Below are 25,851 nucleotides of genomic sequence, written 5' to 3'. Positions count from 1 at the left end.
GAAATAGAAAACACTATCCTGAGTGAGGTAAGCCAGACCCAAAAAGAGGAACATGGGATGTACTCACTCGTAATTGGCTTCTAGCCATAAATAAAGGACATTGAGCCTAAAATTCGCGATCCTAGAGAAGCTAAATAAGATGCTGAAACAATTCTTATATTGAGGCAAAACATTAAAATAAAGGCCACTCGTGATATTCAGTACTTAATTTAATTGTTATTTCTCTAGAGAAGAAGGTCTAGAGAGTTCTGAAGCACCCAGTCTGAGGAGTGATACTCACCTCTGTCTGGGCAGTAGCTTTCCCACCCTGGATGTCTGCTCAGAGATGCCATTGTAATGGGAGAAGGCAATGGGCACACATTCAGCATGCCCTTAGCCCAGCAGATCACTGATATAAAGTGGCCAGCAGACATTTGCTCAAGTTGTTGAAACAATGGAAACAAGGAAGAAAAGAGAAAGGTCACCCTCAGGAAGTTCATGCATGGTGCTGTTTTCTTCTTTGTTTCCTTTTTATCCTAAAGCGTTCTCTGTTCTTAATGAAGTCTTCCGCTGTCTAGAGATGGACGAGAAAGCAACCTTCATTATTCTGGTATATGGCTATGATATCACAGCAAAAATAAACAATCAGGAAGGAACCCAAAACTAGAATGAACAAACAACAAAATATTCATTTTGACAAAAATCTATGCAGGCCTTCCAATCCTTCTTTCAACATCTTCATTCATGGGGCATCCCTTGAAACATCAGTTTACAGAAACTACCAGTGTCACATACATAGAGATGTCCTACATCCTTCAAGAAAAGGAATGGATAATAAGAGGAGATGTAAGGTACTTCAAATTCTGGGCCATCGCATCGCACTCAACAAGCCCTCCTGCAGCCACTTTCACAGGCTCTTCTGTTTGGCAGACCTTATCAGAGACTTGGAGTCAGGGCCAAGGACCATCATGTAAACAAACAGACCAGTACACAGAAGAAATCCGCTAGCAGAACTTTCCTGAGTCGAGTTCTGGGGAGTGACTAATTTAGTGCAGGGAAGCAGATTAAACACCCAGTACTCTCACCTGCCATGTGTGCACTGCTAACTTGTTCACTGGTGGCACTAGCGGAACCCCAAAGTAGTATCCGGTTACCTCTACAGCGTGCCAAATTAATTTTCTTCCCAAATTTCACCCTTTGCTGAATTACTAGCAAACTCTAATATAAACACATTATTACTTAAATAAATTAAAAGTGAGATTCCACAGTTCTTAAATTCACACAATAACCTTACAATAACCTTGTATCTGGGGTGGCCGTTTCGAAAGCATTACTTCACAGGGAAGTCCTTTTGAGATTTTAGAAGTAAACATGCTCTTGGCTAGGGTCTGAGAGCCACTGTCATTTTGAAACGAATTGCTGATTGTGACAAAAATATATTGATTCCTGTGTGTTTCACCTCGGGTTCTGAGGAGGATTTTTCTCCAATTTTAGGCATCAGAATCTTACACTCACAGGCTCACGCTTAGCTATTTCCTGAGCGTTTTGAGATAAGTTTGACAGTGTCTTACTGTGTATTTAACAGAATAAGACAAAATCGCACACTTCACTGCCACACGGAGTACCTACGTAAATGCCTTTTATTTTTCCTATCACATATGTGTTATTTACCCAGATGGTGTCATTTTCACTTCCTGATTCCTGTTTGAGCAGGATGGATTTTAACAAAACTTCCTTCTAGTCCCGGAGTTAGTAATGACCAACCAGAGCCTCCCGGTTAAGCAGTTAGAACCATCACCCTCTTTATATGACATCCTGCTTCCGGAACCCAAGCCCTTTTCAACTGGATTTTTTTTTCTAATTTAGAGACAATATCTACTGAAAACATTCATATAGAGGGTAAAAGACCTCATAAACTGTGCTTTTGGGGGCACGCTTATCATTAACAGAGCACAAAAATACCTGACTATTATTTGATTTAGACAAAACTATGGTAAGGGTATTTTTTGTTTGTTTTTTTTTTTCTTTTTTTTCTGTCTCACAAAAACCAAGTGTTCTCCAGCAATGAGGCAGCGGAGAAAAATCAATACTTGCCATGTACCATGTAACCAATAGAATAAGGGGAATGATTTATGTATGGATGGATGCAGCCTGAATCAGCTGGGGCCTCGTACGGAGAGCAAGAAAAAGAGAGGAGAAGAAACAGAAAGAGAGAGGGAGGTTAGGCAAGCTCAGCTGCAGAGATTATTTTTAAATTGTGGCCAGATTTTTTTCCTTTTTTTCTTTTTCTCCTCCTGAAGCAATAATGCTCATCTCCGGCTCTGCAGGACAGAGGAAAGCTTGCAATTTGTGGACTATATGATGGCTCAGCTTTCCCCTCCTCTCCTCAGAGTCTTGATGCCATGTTCATATTAAAGTGCACTGAGAAAGAGAAAATGATGCATGGCCTGCAGCCCTCCAGCCTTCCAGTCATCTCCACCCCACACAAGGCTAGTGATGGGTTGACAAGCACTAGTTGACAGAGAGTCAGGTCATCAACAGGATTTTACACACACACACACACACACACACACACACACACACACACACACACACAGAGCATCGGTTCCTGAGGAGACGAACGGCAAGGGCTTGCACAAGGAAACTACTCTAAACCTCATGAGGTCCTGCTGGAAATATAGTTTGGTTAACTGGAAATCCAGGGAGCTGCGCATTTAAAGGTATTTAATCCTCAAGGTAACTTCTAGAGGGGCTCATACCCTGGCTGAAAGCTGAACTACGAAGTGTAGTTATGAGCTCGCAGTGGGAGGGCCCCACTTCGCAGCTGGGTATGTGTCCTATTGTATACTGAATTGTAGTTGTGACTTTACACCAGCTTAATTTTTTTTTCCTTTAAGATACTACTGCAAATGTATCTTTAAATGAAAAATAATTTTTTCAATACTCCTATTTTCTGCCTCAAACTCAGAATGAACCTTGGAAAATCTTGTAAGAGGGAGATCTGATCATTTCTTTGGAATAGATTTATTCTAATTACATAAATGTAAATTCGTTTCTGTGAATTATCCTCTTTCTCTATGGTGTTTGTGAAAATGTTGGGAACCTGACAGTACTCTGTTTTCATCAGCCTATTGAAAAGCTGACTTGTGTCCTTTTCTTAGGGAAAATGATGCTAAATAAACATGACCATGTTTTTATGTCCTTTGACTCAGGACAGTGTTAATGTCAAAGTTGGGTAGTCCCGTAGAATATCCTGCATTCTGTATGTGATCCACTGCTTCACACATGATAAACAGGACGCTGTTTTAAACATCAGATGGGTCAAGAATAGCGTCATATTCTTAAGGTTTGCTTAATTTAGAGTCAGTATTGCTACTACTTAATCACTGTAAAGATAACTCCCATCTTCAGTTGACAAATGTATTAATATAAACTCTCTTGATAAAATGACACAAATATAAAAATAAGCATACTTATGTGATACAAATTAGCTTGACCTCTAATATTAAAATATCATGCTACTTTAAAGATATATTCACAGTCTATTACATGACAATTTTACCCATATTTTACATGTGCTTTTGTTAACTAGTTTATTTCATTCATATAATAATCATGGATATATATGCATATATATATCCATATCCATGTCATGTTTACGCTCAGAGCTGGACATTTATTTGTTAGTTGAATTTGCATGCATAGGAATAAAAGATTGGAAATAAAGTGGAGACACTTAGAGAGACATAAGAACTGTTTTCAATCGCAAGACAGGCCCTAGTCTTTTAAGTGACTTTAAATATTTAATGCCATTTTGTGGATGCCATTAGAAAATAGTTAAGGTTATTGTTCATTATTATTTATTATTATGTGATCTATTCTACTTATAAAATTATTTGGGGACTATTTCTATGCAAACTAAGCAAGCACAGCTAGTTTCTCTCCTTGACATAAACTTAGGAACAACAACAGAAAGCACAGTGCAGAAGTAGAACATAAATAATAAATTATCTTTCAGTAGTTCCAAACACATCTGCTTCCCCAAACCAGCAGAATGAACCCACCCTCTTCTCCTGGTGCAAAAAAAAAAGACTGAAACATTTTATACTGAACTTGGTCATCACTCCACTCCCCCACACTTCTGTTGCCCCAACCATGTACAACAACAGGACTCGTCACTGTCTTTACTTTTGATTCTGTTGCCTCAGTCAAGCCGCCTCGGTGACAGCTGAAAATGAGAAAACCTGGAGATGGTCCAAATGGAGTGGAGACCGTGAAGCTCAAGGCAGTCGGAGCCTCGGCCAGAAGGAGTATTCTTAACACCCTGCAAGCAGGTATGTAGTTACCAGAAAACTAACTGCAAATTCAGGAGCACACTCACCAACAAGGTGATGCCAAAATATAAATAAGGTAAGCATGTCCAGAACCTGGCTGCGGGTTTAGCAGAGATGTGTTACTGCCACTTAAGGAAGGCTGTTATGTGTAGCAGAGAAAGACAGAAAGCCTGCCAGTGGTTACAGAGTGTTTAACGAGTCCAGCCAGGTCTAGAATATTATTTGAAGTGGGCCTTGCAAACATGGGAACCTGAGGTGTTAGCAGACAGAAAGCTGGCCTCATAATAGGGAGAACACACAAAATGAGAGACTGACTATAGGCAAGACACAGATCTATCCGCAGCTCAAGAACTCGATTTCATCACTGGTAACAGAGTCTCTATGAGTCTTTTTGTTTAAAAAGTTTATTTGTATTATACACCGCTTTTATCTGGATTTTAATGGAAGCCAATACTCCTTTTGCCCCAACATAACATCAATTTCTTATCAACATCTGGAGTTAAGACTCACAAATGAAACTCACGTCAACACCTTATACTGTGACGTAAAACCAAATCTCCTGGTAAACAAGGGTTTTCAATAAACAACTATTACGGTTTGCTTGCCTTTATCGGTGGTTGAAATTTCACTGATGATATATCCATTAAAGAGAAAAATCAATATCTGAGCTTAGTCTCCTGCTTTGTTTTGATACCATTACAAATTATTTTGAAACCAATTAGCATAAATAACTATTTTAAAAGTACGAGATATGAGCTTTGCTTTGTTATTCCAGCACCCAAGAAAATAAAGGTAAGCTCGTATTTGGTCCCTTTTCCTAAATTCTCAATTAATCCACCTGGTAAGAATTAACGAAGGCAATAATTTTAAAAGTCATATGTTCAAGTCTAATTTCTTTGTTTCATCAGAAATAAGACAAAAATAGTATTAGCTCTGATGAAGAGCCCAGTGCTCCGACCTGAGAGATGACTAGCCAGAGTCCCAGAAAAGAACTGTTACTTGTTCACTCTATTTCTCTTTTCTTTTCTTTTTCTCCAGTTAGCGGGGAGCAGGCAGAATTATGCCAGTTCAATCTGAGCATAATTGGATGGCAAATTTCTATTTTCAGATCTAAATTGGTTCACCAAAACCATATTGAGCCTGGACTCCATTTGGCAGAAAAGCTAACAAAGACATGTGGTAGCCCATATCTGCTCACTGTTATACTGTTACACAGGCGCCCGGATACTCCAGAGCTTGCCCAGATGCTCAAAGCAACACCTCAGCTGGTGTGCCTAGTGGGACGAGCTTCTTTGGCCCTTGTCCTGGCTTTTTGCATTTGCATCTTTATAGATGATGGGAAGCTATAGATCCTTCCGTCTCTCACAAAGCTGTCCAATTCCGGCCACAACCTCAAATGGTTTTACTGTATGGGCTGTCTCATTTATTCGAGCAGATTTTTTTTTCTTTAAGATCTAAATGAGAACGCGTCCTCCCTTCGCAGCCCCAGGGAATAATCCAAAAGATGGGAGGCTCCTAATAAAACAATTAATTGTGATAAATTTCTGGGTTTTACTCCTTCATCCAGGGCTATTTCCATGGCAACACCCTCTGCTCCTATTGTTGGGTTGTTCCTCATTCACACAGCAGGTTAAGCCCAGGGCAGCCAGGGCAGACTGATGGTCAGCTTTTATTTTCTCTGGCCCTTCAACAAAGGTTAGTTGAGGTCATCAGAAGCCAAAGGGTAATTACTTTTCCTCCTCCGGGTTAAAGGTACACAGATTGCTATTGGGACAACCGTACAGATGACCTTCAGTTTTTAATGTTCAATCCTCTCTTTTTTCATCAGATGTATAAGTATGACACAGCAAGCATGATGCTTCCTCCATGCCTAAAATTCAGAGTAGAAAGTCAAATGTCTCTCGTGAACCCAACAGACATTAGCATAAAATGCCCTTGTAATCAGTTTGGAAAAATCCAATGCATGAAGGTTTCCTATTTCTTGAAAAAAGAATAGGAAAAAATTATGGCAGAAAGTTGCAGCAGGGAGCTTTGCTCCTCTGTTAGTCTGGTGTAAATCTCCCAGGGCTTCCTAATTCTCTGGGGCCTGTGAAGGCTGAGAAAAACAAGCTTTCCTCCTCCATCAGGACCGCGCTTCTTCTCCTTGAAATGTTCATCTTACCCCATAGCAGATTAAGAATAAGTCAGGTTTAATGAGTGAGTTTTCTCTAGTCCCTTTCAATTCTTCAAGAAAACCAGTCTCAAAAATAATTGGGAGAGAGGTGTCTTCTTAAATTCTTAAAACACATTGCCCCTCTCATTTGAAGAGTCACTTTCAGATGAGAGTCTTATATTTTTAATCTGAAATTTCAGATAAATGATTTCCATAGATTCCAAAAATGGAGATAGCCACCAGATGCAACATGTGTGTCTTTTTCCAATCACCTAGGAGAATCTTTCCAGGTCCCCGGCCATGATAAGTTTGCTGCTGACTTATCTCAAAAGAGATATACAGAGGGAAACCAGTGTCCCTTCTAGAAGAAAGACTTGAGTCACCTAGAAAGGACTCTTTTCCCAAAGTCTTAGTGAAAAGAAACCATCTAAGAAGTGCCCAGAGACATGAAAGCAGGCCCTCCCTTCATCTACAGGAGAAACATTGTTTGGCCCTTTTCCTCGGGTTCATCTGAGTGTGGCCTGATTTTTCTCCAGCAATCAGGCTTGACCTAGTTCTCACCATATCTTCATATGAAGTCATCTCTCTGCTAAGAAATCTGCTAAACAACCTCTGGATGTGCCTCCCAAGGCTGCCGGACTAGACTGCTCTAACAGCCTCTGTCTGTCTTCCACGTGTGTCCCAGACTCCCTGTCTTGGCCACTCTGCCCTGCCGAACAGATTTCAAGAGTTCTCTGTGTGGCATTTCCCTCTCTTAGCTGACGCTGATCCCAGTAAACAGCAATTCTTCCTTGCAGTTTCTTTTTCACTTAGACTTACAATTTAGTTCATTCAGGAATTTCTCCATGTTTTATTCTGTGCTATGCTAGTTCTGAACCAACATGATGAATGCCTTCTACTGATACATACATATATTATCATGAATATGTGCATATATTATCATGCACCTAATTGTATATCAGTGCAACTGATTTATTTAAAAATCCATGAAATAGAATCTTTTAAGAGACAGTACTTCAGCTACTCTCATCTGCAAAGTTGTTGACCTCTTACAAGAATGTTTTATATTAGAACTTCTCGCATAGTTGTCTTTTGCAGGAATCTTAGAAATTTCTCTTTCCTCATTTTATTTTCTCTTGTCCCTCCAACATCCCTATGAAGTCTTTGTAGCTATCACTCTTGAAAGAAAAATATTTTGGCATCATCATACCCTAAGCTCCCAAACTTCTCTTCTTCCTGCTGTCAGTGACCAACAATGACTAGGGCTGTCAGTGGTGCATAGTCTAGGAGATAACAAAAAGTTGATTACTGCCATAGCCAAAGATACCTTTTCAGAAGCTAGTCTTGAGTCTTCAAGACCAGTAGAGTACAGTAAAGGATGTCGATGTGGGGTTGGTGGTAGTAGTTTTTAAAAAGGGAGGTAATATCTAAGGAGGCAAATGTCACCACCCAGTGTATGATCTAGTTAAAAATTACCCACTGAGGGAGGAAAAAGAAAGACCTAGCACCACACATGGCTTGTTGCAACAGTGGCTGATTTGGAAAAGAAACGGCTCTTTACTTAATTACAGACTAAACTCACAAGGAGCAGTGTGTTCTCTGCCCAGTACCCCTGAGCAGGGGTATTTGATGAAGGCACAGTTGTCTGCTCTGTTGCTAATGTAGTTATTTGGGGCGCCAGAAGGGAGATGGGTTCAAGGAAAGTAAACTTTAAGAGAGGAATCTTCTCTTCTCTGCATATTTTCTAGCCTCTCTGAAGCCCTTCGACCTCCACTGCATCACCCCCACCTTGCTCTACAGAGTTGCACCTCATATTGAAGTTTTAAAGTCAATAGGCCAAATCTGCCCTCCAGCAGTTAATGAAGATGCCTGGCTAATATATTTACCCCAAAACAACGCATCTCCAACAACAGCATCTCAGGCATTTTGTGAGGGAGGTACTTAGAGCATCGCCTTTTTGGACTCCGTGAGATTGCCATTTCAACACACTCCAAACCAGCAACAAATTATTTAAAAAAAAAAAAACCATGGTATTTAAAAAAAAAAAACATGGTATGTTTTAAGTTAAAACTTTAGACCACACAACAGGTCAGGTTTTCATATTTTACTCATTTCAAAGCAGAATGAGCATTTTTGCTTTAGGCAAGAAATGCAGACACTTGCCCCGAGATGATTCTTGCCAGTTCTGAGAGTTCTGTTTTCTCTTACATGACTGAGTCGCTGGGTGTCCGTCTACAGTCAGCCTTCCCCATGCTACATTTTCCCCTATAGTTGAGCTTCCTCTTTTCCGTTTCATAGAAAATGTGTTCCCAAAAGGTCTGACACAGAGGGATTTTGCACAGTTGCTTTTCTTTTTCTGGGCCAGAAATAGCTGCGACCTGTCATTGCTCAGATCGCCATGGACACGTGTGGAAAGTGAAGCTGATGTCTCCTGTGGGCTGTCGTTGAACTTCTCCAGGAACTGTTGCGTGCTTCCAGACACGGATAGGGAAGTGGCCTGGTTAGGACACCAGGCTCTGGTGCCGAATGAGTGTTGGGTGTTCAGTGCCGAGTCTCTCAGGCTGAGGTGATGTCCTCAGGTCTGGAGCACTACCAGGGTTAAACTGAGCCAGACTTGGGAGAAAGTCAGTGGCCAGCACGTGGAGCTTTTAACAAAGGTACCAGATAGAGACTTCCAACTTCAACTCAGAGGTGCTGGTTCAGTAGCTCCCTGAATCTGTTTCTCACAGTTGCTTAGGTGTTGGTGTCCTGCCTTAGCTACACAACACACTTACAGTATCGGGGCAGTGAGTTTCATAGATGAGGATTTTATTCGTACCTCCAAAATGTCCCTTTGCTAAAAGTTTTCTTACCTTTTCAGAAACTTCCGTGCTTTCTGGACACCAGTCTGTCTTCTGGTGTTTTACCTCGTATTGACATAGAGCTTTGATTTGTGTGAGTCATGTGGATTTCAGTCACAGAACCTTCCTGTCTACTCAGCCACAAGGCGACTCCGCTTCCCTGAACTTGTCTTGCACATCACCAATCCTCCATAGTCAAAGAAGCAGTTTCCACAATCTCCAAGGCCATTTCTGCACCAATCATTACCTGACCTTCTGACTTCTTTGATCTTAAATAAGCTAAGAGATCGCTAAAACACCATATAAGGAGACTTTATTTCTTTCATGGAAATCTTGTACTATTAGAAGACAATGCATTTAGTACAATGGTGAAGTACACAGGGCCCAGGGACAGACAGACAGAAGGACTAGACTCAGGTGTCTTCTTTGCCTTTTAATAGTTATGACTCTATCAGGTTCCCTTGCTGCAAAGTGGGAATAATAAGAAAACAATAATGCATAGACACACACACATACAGAGGGTTACACACACACTCACACATATACACAGAGACAGACACACATACACACAGAGTTCACACACACACACACTCACACGCACGCACGCATACCCTCACTGGGCTTTTAGACAATCTAGCAGATACAGCACACATGAAGGGTACATCACAGTCCCCGAACCACAGTGAGATAAACAGTGGCTGTTAATTGTACGGAACCCACATTGTGGACAGTCAGCACAGGCTGGAACTCAAGCCTGATAGCTTCCTTTTGATCTGCTTTTGGGAAAATTAATCTATCCCCGAGTCTGAGTTTCTTCATTTCTAAATGGAAATTCACAAGACGTGTAGGGTAGCTATGAAGTTTAGAAAAGATAAATAATTTCCTACCTTTATGCCTGAAGACGTTGCTGTCTAGTTTTGTCCTTTCTGTCTGTGATCTAGATAACACTATATTTGTTCCAACCTAGAATTCTGCAAGGGACATTTGGGAGATGTTGTTAGAGAAATACCAAGTATTATCTCCTCTCTGCTGATGACCATGTCAAAGGAGGACAAGCATCAGTTTGAAATTTCTCTGAGGAAAGCAACATGGATTGGCTATAATTACATGCCTTAGCTCATGACGACATTGCTATGTGTGAGTCAGTAGAGTAAGATTTTCTATCAGCATATCATGCAGTAATTAAAATGGGACTTTGAACTCAGTCATGTGCAAGAATGAAGATGAAGGCCTGGGATGGGAAGAGTAGCAGGTGAGCCCACATTTTATACGTGGATTGGAAATGCGTCATCTTTCTGTCAGGTCAGCAGACTTGAAAAGCTTCGATTTGTGGCTGTCACTATATTTCCTGCTTCTGTGCATGCAGCTCTGACCCTGCTCGGACAGAAGTCCTGACCTAGTACAAACCCAGCACTCCACACAAGATGCTCTTCCATCGTCCCCCCAGATAGGCTGGAGTGAAAGTCCTGCCTTTTACTTGGAATTCCAGACTCAGAAGTTTCTTGAAGACCCTCTTACAGATTTCAGCCTCTGGGCAAAGTGGTACATTCCACAGCTTCTCACTCAGGGATGTCCAAACAAGCCATTTCCGCAGACGCTTCCTTGGCTTTGGGGGAATCACAGACTGGTCATGTGTTAGGGCAACAGCTTGTTTTCCTCTGTAAAGAGGTTTTGGTTTTAGAGATTTAGCAATCACTTCACTCAAGAAAAGACATTTGATAATTTTGATCATTAAGATATGGAAACACAAATCAGAGGGGAGAAAACTTCCGGTGTCCTCATATGTGAACGCACGGTTCCAGTACACTTATGAGTGAATGCACACAAGTATGCACAGATGGGCTTACATGCATGAACATACACCCACCACACACACACAAACACGGGGGGGGGGAGAGACAGAGATAGAGAGAGAATAATTTCATGTTACCATTAAAGGGCACGATGTTACCATGGGAAGCCAAGTACCCACAAAGGGGCCCGCTGTCCCCATTCTCCTACAGCTGGCATCTCTGCACCTTCAAGCACCTCCATTCCATCCCTGATATAGCTGAACAAGCCTCTTTCAGCTCTTAAATCTTCTGGATACGTGCTTTCCTTAGCCTCTTCCAGGTTAGAAGGCAAAAGCCCTCACTGAACTCTCTTGCCAGGGTGTTCAGTGTTCGCACATCCTGTCTGAGGCTGACTTCCCTGTCCCTTCCAGGATCCTGGATACAGGGTGCTTCATGGTGCCCCTTGCTGTTACATGGATTCCCAACTCCCCACCTCCCTTGTGTCAGCTCACTTCAGCTGACTAAAATTGGCAGGTAGATACTCATGCAACCAACAAGGCTGCATCAACAGAATTTTCTTCAGCATTACAAGCTGAACTCTCTTTGCTCTGTCAACCAGTGACCCTTACTGAGTTCCTCTGAGTTGTTGTGGTGGATGCATGGAATACAAGCACATCAAGTCTATTCTTGAGGCAGTGGTCTACAATTTATTTCTTCCCGGAGGCCTGGAGAACCTCCTGTAATTTTCACAGTGTGCCTGAGACCCAAACCTGTAGGTGAGATTGATGTAAGTGCCGCAGGCAGATGCTAAAAAGCAACCACAAAATATGGAGTGAGTGCAAGGTGAAGGGCTCCCAGGGATCCATGCAAATTGTAGTCTGCATGCAAGAGCATGTTTTACACAGGTCCTCCTGAGGCTTTTCCATCTTCCTGCGTAAATGTGACTTTTCCTTCCTTGAAGATGCTTGGCAAAAAAAAAAAAAAAAAAAAATGTGTCCATCATCTTTCAATTAAAACTTTTCAACAACAGTAAAAATAAACAGAAAGCAAAGAGGAGAGGGAAGATAGCTACCTGAGAGGGCCAGCAGATAACTTCCTGCCTGACCCTGCCACTAAGTGAATAATTCCTGGAGGAAATTAGCTCACCCCTGCAGTGCATGTGGTACCCAACGCGGTTGTTCTCGGTGTTTGCATCAGTCCTCTTAATCATTACCACCCTACAAAATATCAAGCACTTTAGCCCATTTTTATAGAAAGGAGACATGGGACAGTAAAACAGATTTGTTCTAAGCTCTCTAACAAGCAAACAGCAAAGAATTAAAATCCACCCATCCATTCTCTTCCCAGTAACCCCCCTCTCGATTACTAAGATGGGCCATCTTCCAGGAGCAGAGATTTAGATGGCTTTAAAGACCTCCTCGATGTTTGTTTTATTCAGATCTGGAAGCGTAAAACGACTGCTAAGGGCTCATATCACATATACTTTAGACCAGCTAAGTGATCAAGACTGCATTATCCTGAGACTAAAAACAGGTATTCTCAGAGTCCTCACAGGTACTTCAGATACCAGCTGCACCACGGCAATAGAAGGAAAGAGTAGCATCCACTAGATAGCAGCACCGGGTGGGGGCAGGACCTGGCAGCGTCCCAATAAACGCTGAAGATGTGTGTTATTCTCCAAGACCAAGGCCACGGGATGTGTTCTCACCTACCCAAACCTAATCTCATGTCCTCTAGGATGTTTTCTTATATTCAGCAGGAGCCACCAAATCCTTAGCAATGACAGAGTAGATCCCCTTGACACTCTTCCTTCAGGACCCTCTTGTTGATGTCTGGCTGCTGTCAAGGGCGTAGCTGCCCTTTGAGAAGGGTGCACTGAGCCCCAACTCAAGCCAACTAAAGAGCAGTCTCATCTCAGAGCCACAGCGATCATCTCCTCCCCATTTCCCTGCCCTAACAAAGAGCAGAACTAGTACCTCAAATGCCACCTGCCATGCCCTAATCTAAAAAGCAGCTGCTCCTTCCCTTGGGATGCCTGGTTCGTTCCCAATGCATGCCCTGTGCCCACCCTTCCCTCCTTCTGGAACAGGACCTTCTATCTCTGCCACCATCACCTCCAGGACGGTGTTCCTGATCCTTCTAATCAGACATGATCTGCTTTTTGTTGGTGCTCCACAGGGCTTTCCTGTGCCTTCCTCGCAACTTAGTGCTGTTTCTTCCCTCAATCAGTAGAAGGACACAACCCTTCAAAGTACATAACAAAAGAAGGAATTCTTGGACTTTTTAATTCTCTTTCTCAGATTGTTTGGTTGTGGAAGAATGTTTTTGGTTTTTGTTATTGTTGATTTGTTTTGTTTTTATTGCAGCACTGTTTGGCCAATGACTCAGGCATATTCCTAGCTAACTCTTATATCTTAAATTAACCCATTTCTATTAATCTATGTATCTTCACGAGGTTGTGGCTTACCAGTAATATTCTGGCATCTTTTTCCTTTGGCAGCTACATGGTGTCTGCCTGACTCTGCCTTCTCTCTCCCTGCATTCAGTTTAGGTTACCTGCCTAACTATATTCTGCCCTGCCATAGGCCAAAGCAGCTTCTTTATTAACCAATGGTAATAAAACATTTGCAGCATATAGAGGGGAATTCCATATCAAGTAGAGATACAAAAACAAGGTCCAGATGTCAGGGTGGTTTCAAGGTCAAAGAGGCTGGTTAAGTGACCCCATCCCATGTCTGACTCCATTCATTCTTTGTTCCTATTCTAACACTGTTAACCCTTTGCTGTGTTGCAAGCTCGGTCCATCACACCTTTTCTCGATGATACCTCAGTGGCTCCCACCACTCTCATCAGCCCTCTCAGCCGTCTCTAAGGTCTTCCGGTTTTCTGAATCTAACATGTATCATAAAAAACAAATATGGGATTCAAAAGATTCCCTAAAAGAGGTTTCATCAACCCTGAGGGATTTCTCTCAGTCATCGTCTGCCCTTCAGTCCTGGACTCCTCTTCTGGATCTGGGTTGGCTACACTCACTTCTAGACTTCCCTGATGCTGAGCAGTGTGACATGAGTTACTTAGCCTCTCTGTGATTCCAAAGGTGCCTGGACAATTAAATGTGATCAATGCTCTCTAAAATATTGCTTTTATTTTTCTCACCACCACAGAGTGTTAGTACAATCACTGGAGTTTGTTGGCATAACATCACTGCTGCAGGCCCTGAGGGGGGCCGGCTGCACCTATGCTCCTGATGCTGCTGAATCTCTCTCAGTGAGAACAGCTATTCTGATCTACAGCATCCTGCACTCTTTTTTCTCTCTGCTCTCAATTCTAGAAGACTGGTTTGATGGGGACAAGGCTCTAGGTGAGAGGGTATAGGTGGGAGAAGAAAAGAATGAAGAGGGGGGAGGGGACAGTACAAGTTAGTGACATGTGACCTAACTCAAAGGAGCAGCCTGTGAATGAGTGCCAAAAAGGAGATAGTCAGAACCCTCACTCACCACCACCCAAAGTACAGCTTCCCTCACTGCTCTGATATTTTAGCGCTACCACACAGTGCCAGTGTGAGCATACCCACATGTGTGCATGTATACACACATGCACACACACACACACACACACACACTGAACTACCCATGTACACATACACACACACACTCTGAACGTACACATACACAAGCACACACACAGACAGAGCATACCGACATGCATACATGCGCACACACCACACATACACACCACACATACACAGACACATGTATGTGCTCCAATTACCTCCATTGCAGCTAATTGAGAGCTAAGCAAATCATGACAGAATTTGTAATGAGTGACAGGTGAAACAAATCAAATTCCTCATTCTAAAAATAACAGTGCAACATGCCTGCATGGCTTGTCACTCAGATGGCATCCTCTTGGACTCCAGGGCCACATAAAGTGGAATACAAAGCCAGGAGTTCCCAATTCAAGCGCAACTCTCCAGCTCAACAGGTGGGGGTAGGGGCGGGCACTGTTAGCATTCACCAAAAGAGATAATGGATGTTGTCTGGTTGAGGCTGGGGGACTGCCCCAAAGCTCTTACTTGCTTTTGGGCCCTCTGTCCATTTTCCATGTAAAGAGAGGTCGGGTATCCTTGTTGATCCAGTCCTGGGGTTGATCCACAACACCAGGCCTGCTCCCTTGCTGGCCGAGAGAGTTGGGTCTGTGCACTGCCCAGAAGGGGGGAAGGCAATGTCCAGCGATGTTCAAGGTCACTTAATTTTCCTCCCCCTCCCCCATACTCATCAGAGCGACCTGAAGTGCTCCTGAGTCACCATCTTCTGAGTCCAGGAAAACATCCCACTGGAGCTAAGGGTCTTGATATGCATTTCCAGGCTTTCATCTCCACCATCCTGGAGGTACAAATTACCACATAGAGGAACCCCAAGGATGTCTCTCCAAGCCTTCACTCTGTAAACAGTGAAGGTCAGGCTTTTAGTGGATAGAGCACTCAACCCTTGACAACCCTAACAGCACTATCAGACAGGTGCCAGCCCTACCCTGTGGAGTTAAATGCTTTCTAGGGACATGTTGGCTCTGGAGCCCACCTGGCTGGGTCCCAAAGACCAACTTAGCAAGCAGAACAGGCCACAGCCATGCCAACTGGCCAGCTCTGAATGAGAGCTGGCATCACAGAGCAACACAAACTATAGAGAAAACCAAGTCCCCAGTCCAAAGCTCTGCTTCTGCTCCCTGCCATCTGTTCATCAAGGAAATGGGAGCTTTGGGCACAGTCCCACAGGACAACTTTGTTGTGTCATATCTAGGCAGGGATTTTCCTTCCTTTCTTAAATTGATTTTTATTGAGCTCTACATTTTTTTCTCTGCTCCCCTCCTTGCCTCTCCCATTTCCTTCAACCCTCTCCCAAGGTCCCCATGCTCAAATTTACTCAGGAGATCTTGTCTTTTTCTACTTCCCATGTATACTAGGTCTATGTATGTCTCTCTTAGGGTTCTCATTGTTGTCTAGGTTCTCTGGAATTGTAGTTTGCAGGCTGGTTTTCTTTTCTTTATGTTTAAAAACCACTTATGAGTGAGTACATGTGATAATTGTCTTTCTGGGTCTAGCTCCATCCATTTATGTAATATTCAAGATGTCGCAATTTTTTTCTACTGAGTAGTACTCCATTGTGTAAATGTACCACATTTTCCTTATCCATTCTTTGGTCAAGGGGGATTTGCATTGTTTTCAGGTTCTGGCTATGACTAACAATGCTCCTATGAACATAGTTGAGCACATATCTTTGTGGCACAATTGAGCATCCTTTGGATATATACCCAAAAGTGGTATTTCTGGATCTTGAGGAAGGTTTTTTCCTAATTTTTTGAGAAATCGCCACACTGACATCCTCCCTTTACCCCACAACCTCTCCAGTATAAGTTGTCAAAAGTGTTTTTGAGCTTGGCCATTCTTACAGGTGTAAGATGGAATCTCAGAGTTGTTTTAATTTGCATTTCTCTGATGACTAAGGATGCTGAACATTTCCTTAATGGTCTTTCAACCATTTTAAATTCCTCTGTTGAAAGTTCTTTGTTTAGGTCTGTACTCCATTTTTTTATTGGATTATTTGTTCTTTTGATGACCTATTTCTTGAGTTCTTTGTATATATTGGAGATCAAACCTCTGTCTGATGTAGGGTTAGTGAAGATATTTTCCCATTCTGTAGGCTGTCGTTTTGTCTTGTTGACCATGTCCTTTGCTTTACAGAAGCTTCTCAGTTTCAGAAGGTCCCATTTATTAATTGTTTCTCTCTGTGTCTCTGCTACTGGGGCTATATTTAAGAAGTAGTCTCCTATGCCAATGTATTCAAGTGTATTTCCAACTTTCTCTTCTATCAGGTTCAGTGTGTTTGGACTGATATTGAGGTCTTTGATCCATTTGGACTTGAGTTTTGTGCATGGTGATAGATATGGATCTATTTTCATTCTTCTACATGTATATCCAGTTATGCCAGCACCAGTTGTTAAATACGTTTTCTTTTTTCCATTTTATATTTTTTGCTCCCAGGATTTTCAAGACTCAGAACTTCTTTTACAAATACCCTGTGTGCTGGTCTGTGAGGTGGCCGGAAACATGACTGGTAGTGTTGACAGTGGTTTGGACAGCCAAATGGGTTGTTCTGGAGAGCAGGAGTCAGGGAATCGTGTGAGGCTTGGCTTTGAAGATTAAGTCTTGCGAGGATGGAGTCTGAGAACACTCATGCTATAAACACATGGGCAAACACGGGTCATCTTTGGGCTTTGGTAATGACCCTCCAGCAAAAGATACCCAATGTTCACTTGATCAAGTCAGGTGTCACTGAATGGCAAAGGGTCCTCCTTCTTCTCCACAGAGCACTGCCTGAGAACTTTAGCAAGTAATCCCTCTAACAAGAACATAGACTTCTTCTGCCCTAATTGCACCGCCTTGGCTTTTTAATGTAGTTCTGTTTATGTAGCATGCCCCTTCGGTTGGTCAGAAGTCTTGGATTTGGGAGATTGGGTGGAACTCATTCACTGAGACCTGGTTAAGGAGGAAAGCCGCAGACCTTCCTGGCACACCGAGTTTCTTTCTTACACTCTTCCTCACCCAATAGGAGCCTTGCATGTTTCAGAGAGAGAAGGTCCGCCATGAGAGTGACACTCTGTGCACACTATGGTTCTGTGAGAGCACAAAGGCAGAGAATGGAAGGACAACCACAGAAAAACAGTTTCATTCCGTAATACGTCAGAATGTGCAAGAGTAATGTGTAGCAATTATTTTTTTTTTTTTTTTGGTTTTTCGAGACAGGGTTTCTCTGTAGCTTTGGAGCCTGTCCTGGAACTCCCTTGGTAGACCAGGCTGGCCTCGAACTCACAGAGATCCGCCTGCCTCTGCCTCCCGAGTGCTGGGATTAAAGGCGTGCGCCACCACCGCCCGGCTAATGTGTAGCAATTATAATTAGAAGTTGTGGACATGGATAGGACTTCATCTGAGCCCTTTTTTGAAGCAAACCACTGGAAGGGGTACTCCATTGCTCCTTTATGTTCAACAGACTAATCAGGAAGCAAAACTATGCATTCCCTCCACTGAGTTCATTTTCCCAGCATTATATCAATCTACTTGACACTACTTCTCAATTTCTACACCTTCCTTTTTCTATAAATATTTTATAAGCATGACATAATGATTTTAGTTAGGAACTTACTTTAGATAGGTATAAGAGCGCTAACAGTACATTAACATGCCCACTATCAATCAGAAAATTGCAAGTCAGCTCCTTGAATGATATGTTGTCCAGCACATTAAATCCTTGAATTCAGCAAAAATAAACACTTTTACTCCTGAAGTTATGGTTTAGGACAATGGAGTAAATGGACAATAAGGAGAACAATCAATTTAGAATGGTTTAAGTGGAACAGTAATGGATTGCTACGTTTTCCTTTTATCTGGTGTAGAAACTTAGTGCCTATGCTATCATTTTAGTATGAAAGAAATGGCAGGGAGTAACCAATCAAAAATAAGTTCTTCAGCCTGTGCTTATGTGCTGGTCTTTAAGCACCTGCTATGCACACATTGCCTTGACAGAGAGCCAGTGGGTATTTACCAACTGATATCACTAGGGCAGGGTGAAGAACAAATTACTCCCCTTTCCTTGGGTAACCGCGGACTCGGTTTTCCATTTAAGCTGGTGCCAACTCTGTGCACTAGTCACTATAGGTTCTAAAGTTTATTATTAATCTCTTCCTTTGCTACTGCCAGCATTGTAACACCCATGTCATGCCCCTGGGTGACTCTCCTTCGTGACAGTGTCCTTCAGATTCCAAAGTTTATTATTAATCTTTTCGTTTGCTACTGCCAACAATCTAACACCCATAGTGACCCTGGATGACTCTCCTCGATGACAGTGCCCTCCACCACAAAATAGAGCCCATGTTCCTCTAGACTATAGGGTGTCTGTTAGAGGAAAGTAAGTAACCCTGAAGAACTGCAGACTAATTAAGCTGTATCTTTTCTACTCCATGTTATCTGGCTCCCCACTGCACTGAGTAGTTACAAGAGAAAGCAACTGTTTAGAAAGCCTGGGTTTTAGAAAAAGTTGCCTGGCCCTCTTTTTTTCAATGGGCCTTTTTATGAAAAAATAAAAATGAGCCAGTTGTGGTGGCGCACTCTGGTAGGATTTGCTGATGGAGGCAGAGGCAGAAGGATCATGAGTTCGAGGCCAGCCTGGGCTACACATTTTAAACATAAAAAATAAAATAAAATAAAAATGAAAAACCAAACATGAGCTCCCTTTCTTTATAACTCAGAATTTTAAAGCTTAGGTTTATGTTTTAAGCTAATGATAATTATACTTTTCTACTCTTACAAATGAAATTTGAACACATAAACCCATAAGTTTAGTACACATTATTGTGAGTAATTGTGTGGATAGTTTATAGCTCTTGTGTTGTTGCAGTTGAAAAAGGAGTAGCAATATTCCTTTCTGAAGATTTTGGTACAGGCTTGTGTTCCTCTACAACACACAGCATCTTCTCAAACATGAAATGCTGTATTAGAAATGGATAAAGAGTGGACTTTTCTTCCACATGTTTACAACATATGTTTAATACTGACATACCAAATGGCCTCTTAAAGGATATTAAGACACGGTTGTCAATGTGACGTTAGTTAGTATGCATCATCAGTCTGAGACCATGAGTACAACAATAGTGTTTTTGTGTTTTCTTTTCTTGTACAATTACATGTTTTAGGATCTGCCAAAATGCTAGTTAACTATACTATTCTTAACTGAATAAATATTATTCAGATATTAAATTTATTCAGTGTAAGTATACAAAATACTGTGTAGTATTGACATATAAAGACACTGTCCCTGCTTTTAGAGACCTTAAAATTCCAGTGAGGATGGAAGATTTGCAAACAGTTTCTCAACACTCTCTATTTTATATAGATTTTAAAATTTAACATAATGAAAATTCAGAAGTAACAAGGCTTTATGCTTGATTTAGGTAAATTGTATGAATATTATTTCCCAAACAGTGTGGGAAAGCCTGCACCCCTAAAACAATCCTCCAGCTTTCTGGGGTGTAGTAATAGGAGCGGCGGGCTGCGTCCCGGCACCCGGCCGCCCACATGGCTAGCTCTACCCGAAATAATTACACGGACACTGTGTTCATTTAATCACCGCTTGGCCCTTTAGCTCTAGCCCTTACTGGCTAATTTTGATATCCCGATCAACCCATCTCTAATAATCTGTGAGCACCGGTCTTAGTGAGCACCGGTCTTACCGGGAGTGTATCTTCCCAGGAGCGGGGAGCATGACGTCTCTCTGAGGCATCTGCTCCCGAGAGCAGAGCTGTGGAGTCTGACCTCACTTCCTCTTTCTCCCAGCATTCTGCTCTGTTTACTCCTCCCTCCTGTTTTAACCTATCAGGGCAAGCAGCTTCTTTATTTAATTAACCAATGACCTTCCTCCATCACTTCCCCTTTTTCTGTTTAAACAAAAAAAGGAAGGCTTTAACTTTAACATAGCAAAATATCATATAACAAAACAGTTATTAAGCAAGAATTACCATTACAATATTTATATCTATCTTATCTTTTATCATAACAATGGAAAACTATAACTAACCATTTTTTAAGTTTATCAAAGACTCCAGAAGAATATAATATTACTTAAGTAAACAAGAAATCCAAAACTCTAGAAATGACAGAGACATTTCGCTGTCTGGACAGTCACCCAAAGTTTTTTTGTACCATTGGGGCATCCATCTTTGGCCTTTAGGCCCATGGTATCCAGCAGACATTTTTATAAAGCAGGAAAATTTAAAGTCAGTTTAGTCACTATCTGTTGTGTCTTGTAGAATGTCTCACAGACTCTTTTATGAATCAGGAACCCCGAAAGATCATCTCACCTTAGGCAAGTTTAGTAGTCCTCTCTCTGTGGGTTTTTTGTGTCCAGTTTATGTAATGGTCCAGGCAAGAGCAGTTTTTTGTCCAAATGGCTATCAAACTCCATAAGGATCCTCTTTGATGTCCATCTTTTTTTTGAAGTAGATTGGTGTTGTCAGGAGCAGAGTGTCTCATTGTCATGAAAAGTCCTAAGTTATTAAAACATTTAAAATGCCATATTTTATAATCTTTGAAAAATATGAAGAATGCCTATCTAAAATATATCTATGCACATCTAGAAAATTTTAACTAACATGACTACAAACTTGACTATTATGATTATCTATTAACAAGCTTACATTTTAAGTGAACTACATAATCACAATATCTTAATAGCAGAAATATGTATATACATATAACAAAATTGACCTTAAATCTCTATCAATAAAGCGAAATCTATACTAATACAAATTATTTATAGGAGCGGCAGGGCTGTGTCCCCAGCACCCTAGCCGCCTGGCTTGGCTAGCTTATGTCCCGAAATAATTACACGGACACTGTGTTTATTTAATCACCGCTTGGCCCTTTAGCTCTAGCCCTTACTGGCTAATTTTGATATCCCGATCAACCCATCTCTAATAATCTGTGAGCACCGGTCTTAGTGAGCACCGGTCTTACCGGGAGTGTATCTTCCCAGGAGCGGGGAGCATGGCGTCTCTCTGAGGCATCTGCTCCCGAGAGCAGAGCTGTGGAGTCTGAGTTTACTTTTTTTTTTTTTTAGCATTTTGTTTTGTTTACTCCACCCACCTATGTTTTAAGCTATGAGCCCAAGCAGTTTGTTTATTACTTAACCAATGAAATCAACAGATTGATATATGACACTCCCACATCACTTTTTTTTTTGTTTAAACAAAAAAAGGGGAAGTGATGGAGGAAGGTCATTGGTTAATTAAATAAAGAAGCTGCTTGCCCTGATAGGTTAAAACAGGAGGGAGGAGTAAACAGAGCAGAATGCTGGGAGAAAGTGGAAGTGAGGTCAGACTCCACAGCTCTGCTCTCGGGAGCAGATGCCTCAGAGAGACGTCATGCTCCCCGCTCCTGGGAAGATACACTCCCGGTAAGACCGGTGCTCACTAAGACCGGTGCTCACAGATTATTAGAGATGGGTTGATCGGGATATCAAAATTAGCCAGTAAGGGCTAGAGCTAAAGGGCCAAGCGGTGATTAAATGAACACAGTGTCCGTGTAATTATTTCGGGTAGAGCTAGCCATGTGGGCGGCCGGGTGCCGGGACGCAGCCCGCCGCTCCTATTTCTACAGATGGCGCCCAGACGTGCGGGACGCAGCCCGCCGCTCCTATTACTACACTGGGGTGTCACAGTGACTGAAATTCTACTATGGTCTGCAAATTCATTTCTTTAACTTAAGAGAAGCCACTTCCCTCCTGTGTCAGTGGGCACATTTAATCATAGGCATTTCAAATATTAGAATTGTTTAAATACATTTATGGTAGGCTGTCTTTTGGGGCCAATCTGGTTTAAGAATTAGCCATAAATGAGTTAAGGTGTTGTCACGGTATCCATCAAGTCACTTTCCCCTGTGAACGATGCACAGATAGGAGGGGGAAATTACAGAAACAAGCCCAATCTCTCACAAGTGTGGAAACCGAGTGTATTAATCTAATCAATGGTACCAAGAAAAACAGGAGTCAAAAGCAGAGAAAGGGTTGTCTCCTCAGTTGCCCCCACTCCTAAAAGTCAATCAGTCGATAGTCTTACAGAAATAGATGGCGACAGAGGCCAATAGAAAAATGGAGATTTCCCATAAGTTCCGTGTTATTGATGACTAACCAGACAGCAGCTAATGTTTACGACAGGAACAAGCCTTTATAAACTGTGCATTAAAGCTCTAAATATGAAAAAAAAACTATTAACCCTTCGTTAACTCAATATTTTTACCCCTTGGACACAGGCAGAGCTACATTGCATTTATTGACTATGCGCAAAGCCAAATGCACAGTACTGAAATGATGAGACTTGTGGAGAACTCAAACGCATTGTCGTTCACTGATAGACACTGCACAAAACAGCAGGCTTTGGTGAAGCTGTTTCCACTACCACAACAGCTGGGAATATGACTTGATTGAGAGACTGTTCATTTACTGCTCTAGCCACGGCTAAGGAGTCTACTCAGGAGTGCAACACACCTTCTTTACTTTTTATTTTATTTCCTGTACAATATTTTGTATACTGAGTGGGTATCAGCAATGGTATCAGTAACTTGCTCATTTTTCCTTCCCTTTTTGCGTGCATTTGGTTCTGTGCAGTTTTGTCACATGTAGAAGTCCTGTAAGCGTGCCAAATCAAACCAGAGTGAGCCATCACCCCAAGGACTGCTTTCATAGTCAGTTGTTATCCCTGGTACGGGGAAACCACTTACATTGCCTCCCTTTCACAAATGCTGCCTGTTTGAGGATGTTCCTCGGCATCGAGCCTTATGTAAATCCTGCTTCTAATGACACCGCTATGGTTCACATACACACCCATGCAAGCACATGCCTGGGTTGACTTTTTTTTAATCTTAACTCCATTTCTATAAAAAATGGTTTTAATATAACTTTCCTCAGTGTCCAAGATTAGACAGAGCCTGGGGATGACCTTTTCAAGTGCGCACTCCTGCCCCTTTCCTGATGCCTGCAGAGCTCCGGGCATCTTCAGGGGTCCGGCGACTCGTGGTACTGAATTCTGCTAAAAATGCAGAAGTCACCACTTCTGGAGGGTTTGGAGGAAGCCTCTGCAGCATGGAGCTCTGACTTTGGGGGACAATCCTCATAGGGAAAGAAGAGGTAACACACTTTGTAGGTGCTGCATCCATCCTGCCATTCTGCCCTCCTCTGCCTTCTAGCAAGAGTCCCAGGACGGAATCTACTGGGCAAGCATGAGATAAAGAGTTAATTGCTTCTAACCAGGCCATAAATTTACCTGGTTTTTTTAATATCTGAGGAAGAGGTGCTCCAAAGGACTAAAGAACACACACATCTAAAAATATCTCGTTTAATTAACAACACACACACACACACACACACACACACACACACAGAGGCACTAATTAAAACTGTCAGCTAGACTAAGACTATTGGTTCCACATTTTTCACAGCCATTTAAAAAGTCCAATGAAATCACTTGAACGTTACTGAGAAATAGCATCAGTGACCGTGGAGGAGGGTGTTGGAGGGAAATTAACTCTGTGCTAAGCAAGGAAGCCACTGTGCCACAGAAGTCAAGCTGTGCACAAGGTCAGCATGAGAGGTGGGGGCACTGGAGGCATAACTAGTTCCAGGCAGTTTCCAGTCATAGCAGGGACACTCCATCTCCGCCTTCCAGAGGCTGAACCTAGCTAGCCCTAGCTAGGAAAGCCCAAGCATCTATTCAACAAAGAAGGATTGAGTATCCTACTCTAAATAGCAACAGTCAAAATTTACTGAGTGAGTGCTTATTTTGTGCCAGGAATTATAACGCCATGTAACACAACATACTTAAACTTACATATGATAAAACCCAAGATTAGAAAAGGGAAGCTACTGGTACAGGGTCTCAAAGCAAGAGATGAATGCAGGAAGAAAGAGGGCCATGCCTGCTTGACGTGTTCTCTAAATTTCCACATAAAGTCCTGATGGGCTACAGAATGAGACTAACAAGCATGGAATTGAGAAATTGCAAACTTTATAATACTGGCATTACCCTTTCCATGTGTCCAGGTGATTTTATTCCATTTTTTAAACAGGAAAGGTCAAATGTAAATGCAGATTTCTATATTGCCAGATACGGACAGTAAAGACAGTGACACCCTCAAGTGGCAGTAGACTCTTTCACATCCCTTGAGTATTTTCATCTTGGTTCAGGTTAAAAGGCATTCATGTACATTCATGCTTAACATTAAAAGGTCATGTATCACGTTAAAGTCAGTCCTCCAGTTAGTGCATGTTGGGATTCAAATGTTTTAATTTACGAAATTAAATGAAGGATTTAAGGACAGATGGGTATTGAGATGCCACATAACCTTGCTACTCAGCCGGAAACTGCTATCAGGAAAGGTAGCACCGCAATGGGCATCGTTTCCTGATGTTAATGGTGAAATTTCCTTTTAAAACACAAAACAAAACCTGATTTTTATTACTTAACACAATATTTGCCAAAGAGAAGATTTCTGAGGTTGGATCTAGCCCACAGAGTAGGAATCTACTCACTGTAGATAAAAGGCATTCAAAGGAAAAGTTCATGGAATTGGAGCCTAATAGGTGGAGGAGTGGGGCCTGGGAGTGAAGGTGAGGCCCTTCCCTTTGTCTACAGGTGGTGACAATGTGGAAGAAGCAGGCAGGAAGACAATGGTGAGAAGCCTGCCCTTTTCACATTGCGAATATTGTCTGTAACTTCTACAGGTATAGGAAAGGAAGAGAGAGAAGTAGCAGGAAAAGCCTGAGATGTCTGTGCACATGCTCAGTACTATGGAGCACAGGTCAGAGGAATGTGGTTAAGCCCTTCATTTCATGACTCCCAGGTGTAAACTGACAATAACCAACCCAGATGTTTCGGACACTGATGTGCTTGACACGGTGTTGTTGTCAACAAGGCTACTGCTCATTGTATTTTGACAGCAAACACAAGTAGGCACATTTCCCCAACCGATGGATAAGAAAACTGAAAGCTAGAGAAATGATCTAGTCCAAGGTCACAAAGCTGGTAGCATCAGCATGCAGGCTGTGTGTGTGGTAGACCTCAGCATGCAGGACTACATGTGTGTGTGGTATCATCAGCATGCAGGGCTGTGAGTGTGTTGTATCATCAGCATGCAGGACTGTGTGTGTGTGGTATCATCAGCATGCAGGACT

Source organism: Microtus ochrogaster, unplaced genomic scaffold (assembly GCF_000317375.1).
Source record: "Microtus ochrogaster isolate Prairie Vole_2 unplaced genomic scaffold, MicOch1.0 UNK22, whole genome shotgun sequence".
NCBI classification, from domain to species: Eukaryota; Metazoa; Chordata; class Mammalia; order Rodentia; family Cricetidae; genus Microtus; species Microtus ochrogaster.
The sequence above is the reverse complement of the archived record's forward strand: the minus strand, read 5'-3'. Positions refer to the sequence as shown.